Source organism: Manacus vitellinus, unplaced genomic scaffold (assembly GCF_001715985.3).
Source record: "Manacus vitellinus isolate BGI_N305 unplaced genomic scaffold, ASM171598v3 scaffold_93_pilon, whole genome shotgun sequence".
In the NCBI taxonomy this organism is placed as follows: Eukaryota; Metazoa; Chordata; class Aves; order Passeriformes; family Pipridae; genus Manacus; species Manacus vitellinus.
The window spans coordinates 512,583-525,201 of record NW_021940884.1 but is presented as its reverse complement, the minus strand read 5'-3'; positions in this window follow the sequence as shown (position 1 = coordinate 525,201).

Here is a 12,619-nt window from a genome sequence, read left to right as displayed (position 1 = left end):
GCAGGGGATGCTTTCTGTGCCCATCACAGTGCCAGCCCTGTGCGGGGTCCCCACTGCCCCGGGAGCCCCATCCCCTGCGGGCTCACACACAGAAACCTGCGCAGCAGAAACAACTCTCCTGCCTGGAAAGGAACCGGAGCAATAATGGAAATAATAACGGGGCGTTTGGACTCCTGCCCCGTGTGCAGGTGTGTTACCCTCAGTGCTGCTGCACTGCTCGTGTAGCCACACCAGGCTGAATTCTAATTGTAAACTCTGGGCTTTGCCTGTTTCTCCTTTGTTGTTCTTTTACTGCATGTTCCCATTTCCCTGCATAGCTGCTGTGTGTGGAATCCAGAGAATATGGCTTTAGTTTGCCCCTATGAGTATAAATAATCATGATAATAATGCACAAACTTTTGTCACTGCTGGGCCAAGGAGTACAAAAGCCAGATACCAGTTCCTGCTCTCAGGGGATTGCTTTCTTCTTTGCTTAGTTTACATCATATTACCTTATTTTACCCTTTTCATTACTTAGTGCACTCTGAGTCATGTCGTATTAAAGGCAGGAGTTTCATGGCCGTGTTAATTTTCACGGAAGCTGAGGATCCAGATCCCCTCAGCACTTTGAAATGTTGGGATGAACATCCCAGCAGCTTCTTCCTCTAAGGAAACTGTTATATTTATTAATGCAAGTGAAGTCCCCACAGGTGTGACGAGGGACTAACACAAACAACCCTGAACTGTCACTCTCAGGGGAGCACAGTGGTGGAGCAGAGGGGAAATCAGCCCAGTTCATTCCCGTTTCCATAAAAGTGCAGGTTCTGGTCCTGTTTTCCCCTCCATCTATTCAGGAGGGTACCAAAACCCAGCCGGTGGTGTGGGCAAATGGTGACCCCACTCCTTGCCACGCAGGGCTCTCCACGGAGCTGTCAAATCCAGGCTCGCCTTTCCCGGTGGATCTGCAGCCTCCCTCCGCTGCGGGGGGCGGGAGAGCAGCCCCACTCCGCGGGAGACAGCGGGTGCAGGAGCAGACTCCCAGAGAGACATGATTCACATCCTGAGGAAGGGACCTCATCCTCCCACCCGGCAGCGAGGAGCTGCTCTGGGGAAGGGAAGGAGCCGAGCGCCGCAGGGCTGGGCTGGGGAATGTGGGAGCAGAGCCCAGCATGAGGCTGCAGGGCCGGGGGGAAGGAGACCAGTAACACAAGCCCCTTCCAGCGAAATCCCCCAGCCCGGCTCACAATCCCCAGGGGTTCAGGTCAGGGACCCGCTGCCATTGCAGGATCCAGCTCCAGCCCCTCAGCTTCGCTTCACGCTGGGTGAGCCCACACTGGTGAGAGTCAGCCAGCCCCAAAGCTCGGCAAAGAGACAGAATCCCCCAAATCCCCCAAACCAAGGCGAATTCTCCCCATTTCCTAGGCAAGCTCTGCCTCCACACGAGCAGGAACCCCTGCAGCGGCGGGTGTGGGAGCACAGCGAGCGCCTGCAGCCTCCAGCCTCCTGCTGATGTGGGGATGCTGCTTCCCTGGTGCCCACACTGGCTTCCTCTAAAGAACTCAAAGAAGCTGGAGAAGAAATTTGGCTCTTTATTTTCAGCTTTCTTTACTTCGGGACCTAAATCCACCACAGGAAACAGGTGGAGGAAGAGCCCGACTCTAATTAGATATAAAGGTGTCTCAGCAGCCTCCACATCCGTTTGTGGATGTCCTCTTGCCCCCACTCCACATGCCAGGAGGGCCAAGGCCAGGAGAGGGGTCCTGGAGCAGGAACAGGGATACTGGAATAGGAACAGGGACCCTGGATGTGGGACAGGGCACCATGGAGCAGGAATAGGGATCATCTTGGGAGGAAAACCCTGGTTCCACCAAACTTCGGAGGAGCTTCTCACTGCCCACAGCAGGCAACTCTCAGAGGCTGCCCAGGGGGCCCCGGAGATCATGGGACAAAGAGTCTGGGGGCAGAGACACAGCTGGAGCTGCAGTCTGGGACATCCTGGTTCGGGGCAGCACTGGCCCCACTGGGCACCCACTGGGGGAGAGGGTTCTGCTCTGGGTCCCATGGGGACACTGGGGACAGAAGAGGTGACAGGCAGCCCCCCCCCTCCCCCCCCCCCCCGCAGCAGGGTGACATCAGCTGCGCTGGTTTTTCCCTTTCTGCTTTCACAGTTTTCCATGTTCCACGGCCTCCGTGCAGCGAGGATGCAGCGGGAGAGAGATGCTGCACTCGTGTGAGGAGAGACCCAGCTCCCCACCCACCGGCGGCAGGAGATCCTCCACAGCAGCCGCTGGGGAGAGGAAGCCCAAGTGTTGGTGCGTGAGCTCACAGAGAGCTCAGGAGGGGCCGGGGAGCGCGGGAGGAGCCGCAGAGGCAGGGGCAGGGCACGGCCGGAGCGGCCCCTGCTCCACTCTCGGATGCAGGAATCCATCGTTTCCATTTCCCTTCTCCTGACTGTTCCAGCAGCCTTGTTTCACCCGGCAGCACGGATGAAGAACAGTTGGCAGCTCTGGGATGCAGGGATGTGATGGAGAGGGATCAAACCGGGCTGTCACGGGGGCATCGGGATGGTGGTGGAGCTGCCATGGGGCACGGTGGGCTCCAGCTGGCCATGGCCCCCCAGACCACCTCTGCTCACCACGGGGGTCAAACTGAGGAAGCAGAGGCAGCCAGGTGTGTTGGGAAGAGAGGAGGAAACCTGGGCAAAGCAAACAAAGGAATGTCAGCCCTGATGGCCCCCTGAGAGCAGGTGACAGCGGCTGGCAGAGCTGGCACAGGCTGACCCTCCACCCAGGGGCAGGAGGGCACGAGCAGGTGAAGGGGCTGCAGTAAGTGGTTAACAGGGCTCTATCTCCCCCAGCCCACCCGTGTGGGGCAGGGCAGGCAGGATGGCATCTCCCCTTTGCACCAGGGAACACCATTTCCTGCCGAAGCAGAGCTCGTCCCCTGTTTCCAGGCTCCCAGACAGTCTGTGCTCCTTTGCCCAGGATTCATGGACACCCAGGAGCAAGCTGGGGAGCAAGGAAGTCCTGGGGATGCAGTTCCCGGGCTGTGAGGGGCAGCAGGGCTGTGTCAAAGCAGTCAGCCTGTTCCCAGCTCAGCACACAGACCTGCAGTGCCTGGTGCTGGGGGCTTGTGTAAATACATCCCTGTTCTTCAGAGTCAACAGCATTTCTCCCTCCTTCCTCAAGGCAGAGCTCGCTGCAGATGAATAAATGAGATGAGGAGCTTGTGTTGTTCACTGCCCAGTGGTTGTACACCCTCTGCCCCCTCTGGTGAGGGGCACAGGCACCAACCCTGCCCAAAAGCTGCAGACCCTGAATTTCCCACCCTGTGTGCTCAGGAAGCAGAGGCACATCGGGTGCTTGCATGGCTCGGCACATCCCAAACATGGTTAGGCTGTTTAAATATTTCATATTCCTGGCTGCTGGCTTTCAGGGAGAACAAATTAATTCTGTTTCATGTACCCAGAAACGGCCCACATCAAACTGCCTTCCTGCACAGTTGGTTAAGCAAAGTTTGTGGTAAAATCCTTGGGGTTTTGCTGCTTGGTTCCCAAACCGTCTGATCAACAAGTGACTTCCATATCCTGTGACTCTTGGGGAAGTGGTGTTGGTCCCCCCTGCTATTGATCCCGTGCAGGCTGGGTTGGTGCACAGTGAGGTCGGTGTGGTGGCAGGAGCACAGGGGCACTGCCACCTCCACATGTGTCACCAGGGTGCAAAGGGGAGCTCCAGGCCCCGGGCAGCCAGGCAAAAACTTGGAGATTTAAGGACAGCATTGCATTTCTGTGCTGGATAAAGAAAGCAAGACCCAAACTGAACAGGAGCAACACCGAGTTGTGAGCGATGGGCTCGAGCTGGTGCATGATGAAGGCTCTGGGGAGAGCTCAGAGCCCCTTCCAGTGCCTGAAGGAGTTCCCACAGAGCTGGAGAGGGACTTGGGACAATGGATGGAGGGACAGACCAAGGGAGCAGGGCTAGATGGGATATTGGGGAGGAATTCTTCCCTGTGAGGGTGGGGAGGCCCTGGCACAGGTTGACCAGAGAAGCTGGTGCTGCTCCATCCCTGGAAGTGTCCAAGGCCAGGTTGGAACAGCCTGGTAACACAGCCCAGCTCTGGAGGCAGAGCAAAGCCACCAACCCTCTCCCATCCCTGGGCTGAGGCTGCAGCACCTGCCTCTTCTGGGTTGCAAAATAATTCTGCTTGTGCCATGGCAAACTCCAGCTGCTCTCCCCCAGGAGCTGGATTTCTCTGCAGCCTCCTTCTCCCGAGGGATGGCTGGTTTTATATCCATCATTCATCACATCTCTCAGAAAAATCATCTGATGATGAATTCTTCACCCAGCCCTGCCAGGAGCCTCATTTAAATAACAACGAGGCTCATTAACAGCACAGAGCTGATCCCTGCACAATGATTTCTTCATTAAGCTTTGCCTGGGAGGGTTTTCCTCCCAGCCGAGCCAGCAACCCCTTCCCTTACAGCCACTCTCTGCTGCTCCACATCCACGGGTGCCAGCGGGCCCAGCTGTGAGCAGGGGTGTACCCAGGGATGCTCCAGAGCCCGTTTTGTCAAGAATCCTCTCTCCTGGGTGCCTCAAATCCTGGGAAATTCTCCGATGGATGTTCCTGCCATGGCTTTGGCCTTTGTCCACTCCCAGCTTATCCTGGCACGGCCATTGGTCTGCCCTGGGCACGTAAATCCCTGCACACAGATGCTCCACAGAAAATCAGTTGGCTCTTCCCTGCTGGTTCCTCCAAGTGAGCACGGGGCTCATTTGGTTTGTGCTGCTGGGGCATCGTGCCCTGCTCCCTTTCCCCAGCAGCTCCACTCCTGGCTCTCTCCAGCTGCTCCAGTCTTTCCCCAGCACAAACAAGCCTGGGATGAAGCACAGGCCCGTTAGCACCAGGTGGGGGTTGCTGTTTCTCACCGCATTTATCTCATGTTTTTTTTTCCAGTGGAGATTATTCCAGCTTGAGGGGGAGCAGGCAGGCAGGAGCTGTGGGCCAGACATGCCCAGGTCCTGCCTCTCTGTCCCCTGATGTCCCACTGGCCACCCTCCCCAGCCCCACAGTGGGTGGGACTGTGCCTGGGCAGGGGCTTGTGGAGGCTTTGCAGCCAGGGATGAGGGTTTCCCTCCTCCATTCTCCATTCCTCTTCTTCCTGCTGTTTCTGCCTTCTCAGTGGCCTCACCCTCGACAGTCTGAGCACACTCACACACACTTGCCCTCAGTGAGGACTGTGGCTGCCCCTGCTCAGCTGGCACCCCCCCATTCCCCAGGCACTGAGCCCACCCCAGGTGACATGTCCCCCCACTGCTGGTGGCTGCCAGGCTGTGGATCCTTCCTTACACACAGATTTGTGTCACTGGAGCATCCCCAACACCGTGTGACAGCTGTGACATCCTCCTTCCTTCCAAGGAGAGGTGACCCTGGGAGCTCACCCCTGGCTTCACCACTGACACCACTGCCTTCTTCAGCTGTGGCATCACGACAGGAGGAGAAGCAATGAAAAAAAAAAATTGTTGATGAATTTCCAGAAATATTTGAATAAGTTTCATTAAAAAAAAAAAATCCCCCAGAAAGATCTGGTGTTTCACCAGTTTAGAAACCAAAAGAATTTTGGAATGGAAAACATTTGCATGAGGCTTTCCCTCCTCTCTAATGAAATGACTGGGGCTGGTTTGGGCCAGCAGTGCCTCAGCTGCTCTTGGGTTTCGTTGCCCCAAGGGCATCCCCGGGGCAGCAGGTGGGAGGATGTGGATGCCCAGTGGCCCCAGGGTGTCCCCTGGGTGCCAGGGTCCTGCCCCAGCCCCTCACACTGCCCACCCCAGCGCAGGGGAGGGGAGGGAACCAGCACTGGCCGAGTGGGAATTCTCTGCAGTAAATCACAGCAGGTTGTTTTACTCCATGAGCTCCGAGGTTTATTTATCCCTCCCTCACGCTTGCTCATCTGTGTTTGTCAGCCAGATCGTACCAGTTGCCATCTGCAGGAAGCTGTAAATTGTTTTCTGGCTTTTCCCTATCGACCGCAGCTCCTCCAGCTCCTTCCTGCTCCCCTCGGAGCTGGGAGCTCTGCAGCACCTGGGAACAGGCAGGGCATGGCCCCTGCCCGTGGGCTGCTGGGGCCCTGCACGTCTGGCTGGCCACAAAGCTCCTGTCTCCAGGTAGTTTTTCCTTGGACACCAGGCCATGGCAAACCCTCTGGCTGTGCCCAGCCCGGGGCTGCTGTGGTGTGCTCAGGTGAACATCTCCCTGTCACTCACAGGGGTCACACTACTCTCCTTCTCTATTTCTTTTCCCAACCTCCCCATGAAACTCAGTTGCTTCCCTACCCCCGGGGCAGAGGACAATCCTCAAGATGTCACCTTGTGCTTCCCAGGCATCCTCCCTGCTCCAGGGCGGTGAATTCTCCACAATCCCAACTCAGCCTGGATCACATCCATCAGGTCCTGCGGGCTCCTTTATCACCGCACATTTGGATATTAAAGGCCATCCTGCCGTTCCCCCTGCCCCCCGTCCCCAGCCCGATTCGTTCCAGGCAGAATTTCCTCTCCTGAAAGGACTCGCTGGTCTGGCAGCAGGTACCTAAATGTAATTAAATTCCGCTGCTCTTCCCGCTGGAAAGGGAATGCTTTAGGGGAGTTCCCTACCCGTGGGACGCCCCCATTCGTGGGATCCCGCAGCCGTGGGACCCCCGCCCGTGTCCGGGGTGGCCCCGGGCATCCGCGCTCCCTCCGCTCCGCCCGGCTCGGGATGTCACCGTTCCCATGGCAACGGAAAGGCTGCAAAAAAAAAAAAGTAGGAGATGGGAAAAGGAGCTGAGGGAAGAGCCAGAATGGGGGGGGCGGGAGGAGGCGAAGGGGGGGAGCAGGGGGAAGAGCAGCTGTGGGGGGTTCGGTACCCAGAGGCCACCCCCTCCCCACAGGGACATCCCCGCCACGCCGGGGGAGGCTCAGGGTGCGTGAACCACGGAGGGGACCCCGCACAACCCCTGCGCCCACCCACAGGTCCGGGCGGGAGGGACCCGGGCCCGGCACCCCCCCGACCGGCAGGATCGCCGCTGCTGGGGCAGGGGACGGTCACCTCCCGGGCACTGCACGGTGGCAGCCACGTCCACTGCTCAGAAACCAAACCCGCGCTGTGAGCGGCGCTGGGCAACTCAGCAGCTCCTGCTCCTCCTCCTCCCTGGTCCCCTTTTGGCTGCGCCTCACCTGAGCTGCCAAACCCTGCTGGTCCTGCCCCCCCCGCAGCCCAGTGTGGGGACCCTGGTGCAGGAACCTCATCGCAGGGACCCTGGTGCAGACCCCCGGTGCAAGGACCCCGTGCAGGGACCCCAGCACAGGGACCCCGAGGAGATGACCCTGATGCCGGGACCCCGGAGCAGGGCCCGCTGCCCCACCTCACCCGGCACTGCCGAGGCTCTTTGCCACCTCCCCACTGTGGTCGCACAGCAGAGGAGGCAGCACCGAGGTGCTAATTCCTCCTCGATTAGCAGCCCATGGATTCCTTTATCAGCCCTGTGCTTTACTGTATCGTGTTGATCATTTTGATGGAGCATTTGTTTTAATTTCCCAAATGAGGAAGCAATCTTGTAAATATTGTGCAGTAATTAAAATGGCTATTTATTGTGCAGCATTCTGGCTGTTGCCAGCACAGAACATGATTAGCATTCCCCTTCCGCCGAGCCTTTGCTCCAGCCGGCCGGCAGCTCCAGACGGCTCTGGGAAGGGCTGGTGACACGTGCCTGGAGCACCTCCCCACCCTCAGGTCCTGCTGCTCGGGGTCCTCACTGCTACAAACAACTGGAGGTTTGATGTCACCCAGAAGCTGAGGAACGCGGCAAGGAGAGAAAGGAACTCTCGTTGTTGAAGCAAAACCCACTCCTTGGGGTCCTGCTGGTGCAGTGGCTGTGAGCAAATCTCTGTGTTGGGGACAATGGAAGGGCTGGAAGGGGGGTCTCCTGGGGCAGTGATTCCTCGGCCAGCTTTGAGCTTGGGTGAGGGGGTTCCTGCCTGCTCTCTGCCCCCTGACCTGATCCATCCCCACTGGCATGGGAGAAGGGTGCACATCCAGACAGAGGACCCTGGAGGGATCCATGGCTCCAGGAGCAGGGGCTGCTCACAGGCTGCTCACACACCTCCACCACTACCCTCACACTCAGCCGTTCCTCAGGGTTACCTGTCTGAGCCCAGACTGTCACTCTCACCACATTTGCATGAGCACAAGTGAGTTCTCCAAAGCTTTGCCTGCTGTGGTTTCTGTCTGTTATTTCCTCTTCACAAACATTCAAAGTGGCAAATGCTGAAAAAATAACACTTGGAAATAAATGTCTGCCCAAATCCATTTTAAACCCCCTTTAAAATGTAAATCCTTCAGCGATGCCGGGCACAGAAACACTTCAGAGCCGGGGGAAGCGAGGCTGGATGTCAGTGGGGGTGCAGGGAGGGGATGAAGCCCCCGCTACCACCAGCGGCTCTCTTCCCTCTCCAGCTGAGGGAAGCAGGGCTCCAGGGGGAAGGGGGGCTCCAAGGGGAAGCAGGGCTCCAAGGGGAAGCAGGGCTCCAAGGGGAAGCAGGGCTCCGGGGGTCCCAGCCCCCGCACTGCCCCGGTCCCAGGGGCACATCTCTGTGCCAGCTCCTCCCCAGGGAGCCTGAGTGGGTGGCCTGTGCCAACAAGAAGTGAAAGATCGAGAGAATGAGGAGTAGAAACAGGAGCAGGGTGGGAAGGAGGGAATAATCTCCTCTCCTCACATTTCCTTTCCTTTCTGTGCTCCAGAGCCTCTCCTGCTCTGCTGTGGGAAACAGGTCTGGGAGCACTTGTGGGGGAGCTGGAGATGTCCCTCCCTGGCCCCGTGCAACAGCCCAGGTCTCTGGCAGAGCCCCGGAGCTTTGCATGTGGTGGGGAGGCTCGTTAGTGCTCTTTGCATACCTGCTGATGGGCGGGGGGGCTGCTCCGGCTCGGGACCTTGCTGGGGCAGGAGAGCAAATGCAGCAGTGGAGGCTGGCACAGTGCTCCGGGGCTGCATGGTGGCACAGTGGTGAGGGACATGGCACAGTGACGGGGGACATGGCATGGTGCCAAGGGCCTTGGCATGGCAGCAAGGGACATGGCAAAGCAGTGAGGGATGTGGCACTGTGATGAGAGACATAGAATAACAGTGAGGGACACGTCACAGTGTCGAGGGACATGGCACAGTGTCGAGGGACATGGTACATCATCAGGGACATGGCACAGCGGTGAGGGACGTGGCAGAGCCATGAGGGGTGATGCCCAGTCTGGGGGCACAGTCCTCAACCCCGCGGGCACCATCCAAGGCCAGGAGGGCAGGAGCCCATCCCCATCCCTGTGCCCGCTGATGGCGTGGCTGTAAAAGCTTCCCCAGAATACATCCCGACTCCCACTCCTCCATCCCTCGCTCCCGGCTCCTACATGCAGCTGCCAGCTCACGCGCAGCGCTGGCTCCGCACGTCAGCGCCCACCTCCGCTGTCCCCCCGGCCCTGCCCACGCAGCCACCCAGCACCCCGGCCCGGCTGAGCACCCCCGGGAGCCCCCCGTGGCACTGGGGCAGCGCCGAGGGCTGGCACAGACACTGGGGATGAGCTCGGGGTCCGCCCTCCGCAGCCACTGCTGATCCACCCGACGGGCAAAATGGGCTCAAAGGATTCATTCACCTTTCCTTTTCAGGCTGTGGTTTCTCCAGCTGCAGAAAACCTCTAGCACCGAGCAACGGGAGAATTCCCAGATGCTCTCATGGGGCATGTTCTAAAAGCATTCATCCATCCTACCCTGCCACATTTGGGCACCTCAGTGTGCTGCCTCTGCTCGGGGATGCCGCTATTTTAAGACCAGGCTTTGGGGGAATACACTGGCAGCCCCCCTAATCCTGTTGGGAGAAGGATTTGGAAGGGAAAACTCTGGGAGCTCCTCCTTTCCAGACTGCAGGAGAGGGCAGACAGGCAGCGGGCACAGGAAACAGCTGGGTGTTGTTCTGCCTGGATGAAAAGCCTTTTGTGCAGGAACACGGCCGGTGAGGCCCCAGCACCAAGACAACCCCACCACGGGGACAGCCACGCCCAGCTCCCGGCCCTGTGGTTCCTCCTCGTGTCCTGATTGTTGCTGACACGGAGTTATCCCTCCTTCAGCCCCTGGCTCCCCACTGTCCCTCCCTGCAGGCGAGACCAGGGGTGCTCTGGCATCGGTGCAGCAGTGGAGCCAGATCTTCCCAGCCAAGGGACTCATGTGCTGGTGTCTGGGCTCGCCAGGACCAGCCCCTGGCAGGCTGAGCTGTGCTGCCCTGGGCGTGGGCACAGAGTGATTCCTGCCCAGCTCTGTGCCAGGGTGGGAGCACCTCGCTGCCCCCCAGCTCCCCAGCCAGGAATTCCCTGTTCTGGGGGGGCTGCAACACAGCAGATCTGGGGAAGGGGGGAGGCTCAGCCGTTCATTCCCACATTCCCAGGCCACACATCAGCACTTGCAGTGCCAGGAGCTGCCAGCAGCCGTGTGCCCACGGCCACCAGCTGGGGACCAGGGACCGGCTGCGGGTGGGGGCACAGGGCAGGACATGAACCCCCCCAGGGCTGCCATGCGAGCCGAGGTCTCCACAGCGGCGGGTGGGAGCCAGCTTGGCATTGGGATCTCAGAAACCAATCAGGGCCAGCAGGCGGAGCCCGGGCTCAGCCGGTGCCGGCCGTGCTGTGGGCAAGCAGCTCAGAGCTGTGCCACAGACCCGGGGCTTTGGCAGGAGCCTCGGCCATGGCCAAGAACCTGAGCGTTCCTGTGGCTGGGCTGGCACAGGGAGCCTGACCACAGGGAGAGCACGCCTTTACTGCCCTGTTCCCTGTCTGTCCAGGGTGTTTATCCAGAGTGAAAGAGCTGCAGTGTGAGCGCAGGAAGGGCGGGGGTGGAGACAGGGGCACACAAACGTCCTTCTGATGCTGCTCCCGGAGCACACCCCGATTTTTTTCCCTGTGTCCCCAAAGTGCTGGTGCCAGACACGGCTGGCAGTGCCCAGCTGAGCACGTGCCCAATGTCTGCAGAGCCTTTGGCATCCCTCTGAAGTGCCCTGGGCTCTCCCAGCTTTCCGTCATGAGGGGGGTGAGTGTTGGTGTCCTCAACAGCCCCACTCCACTAGTGACTCCACTAGTGACTCCACTAGTGCCCACAGCATCAGGGCCCTATGCCTGCTCTGCTCCCGAGCAGCACCTCCATCCCAACAGGAGCCATTTCCATCCCAACAGGCACCCAGAACCTGGAAAACACCAGGCAACATCCCAGGAGATCTGTGTGCCGAAAAAACATGGTGCAGACCCGTGTCCAGGCCTGATGCAAATTTAATTGAATGGGAATGAGATGTATTTTATGTCCTTAAAGCACATTAAGTGCTCGGAAGTTAATTGGTATTTAATTAGCATATATTAAGCACTTTAATAATACTCAAGGAAAAACAACGTGGTGTTACAGATGCTTTATCAAAAGTCACCCTGACAAACGAAAGATGAATGTGCTGAACACAGCAGCAGCCAAACAGGGGGGCACTTGGGGCTGTGTCCCCTCCTGTCCCCCCTGCCTGGGGACCACAGGCAGCAGCATCACCACCCGGGGGGGCCTGCTGAGCCCCCCTCTTCTGCACCCACTGGGAGAGGTGCCTTGGAACCGGGGTGCAGCAGGGAGATGGGGTGAGGGACAGAGCTGGGGTGCAGGATGGAGCTGGGGTGCAGAAGGGATGGGGGTGCAGGAGGGATCAGAGTTCAGGAGGGATGGGGTGCAGGAGGGATCAGAGTTCAGGAGGGATGGGGGTGCAGGAGGGATCAGAGTTCAGGAGGGATGGGGGTGCAGGAGGCCCCCCCGTGCAGAGGCAGCCGCAGCCAAGTGCGTTTCCTGCGGGGCCGAGGGGCCGAGCATCCTCTCAAAAGGGGAAGGGGGGAACCCGTCACAGCCCAGTGGCCTCAGCCCCGCTCCCACAGACCTGCACCCTGAGCAGGGGCAGGTGGGGTCCCCGTGATGACTCCCCACAGCACCAGCTCCCACCAGTAGCTGCTCCCCCCAGGCCCCCTTTGGGGAAGAAACAGTGATTCTGGTCCATGTTTGGTTTGGCATTTTTTGTGGTGTTGCCATGACAACCATCCCAGTGACATCTTCATGCTGTTTGTCTCCTTCTGAGGGTTGCATCATTTTCCTTCCTGAGTGAGCAGCTGCTGGTTCCCGGGCTCACCTGGGGCCCAGGGTGCCCCTGGGCCCACGGCCCCCCCAGCCCCCAGAGCTGCCCAGGGCAGGGGTGCAGCAACCCCCAGCTCTGAGCCAGCAATGCTCCAATCCCGGCATTCCCTCGCTCCAGCATCTCTACAGCACAGTCCTCTGTGAGCACATCTTTGTGTCTGTGTCCCTGTGCGGGTCACCTCCTGGGCTGGGAAGTAGAAAACAAGCTGAAAATAGAGAGGTGACATTGGCAGGGCTGTGCCAACCCCACGGGGACAGGGGAAAGCTGGGAACTGCCCTGTCACAGCAGCTACGAGGAGCTGCCTGTGGAGAGAGGGACAAGCATCTGCCTCACGCCGGGGTTTCCTCCAGACTGCTGGGGAGGGGAACAGCCCGAGCCCAGCACGCAGCTCCTGCCCTGGGGAAGCTGCCATTGCCCCACTC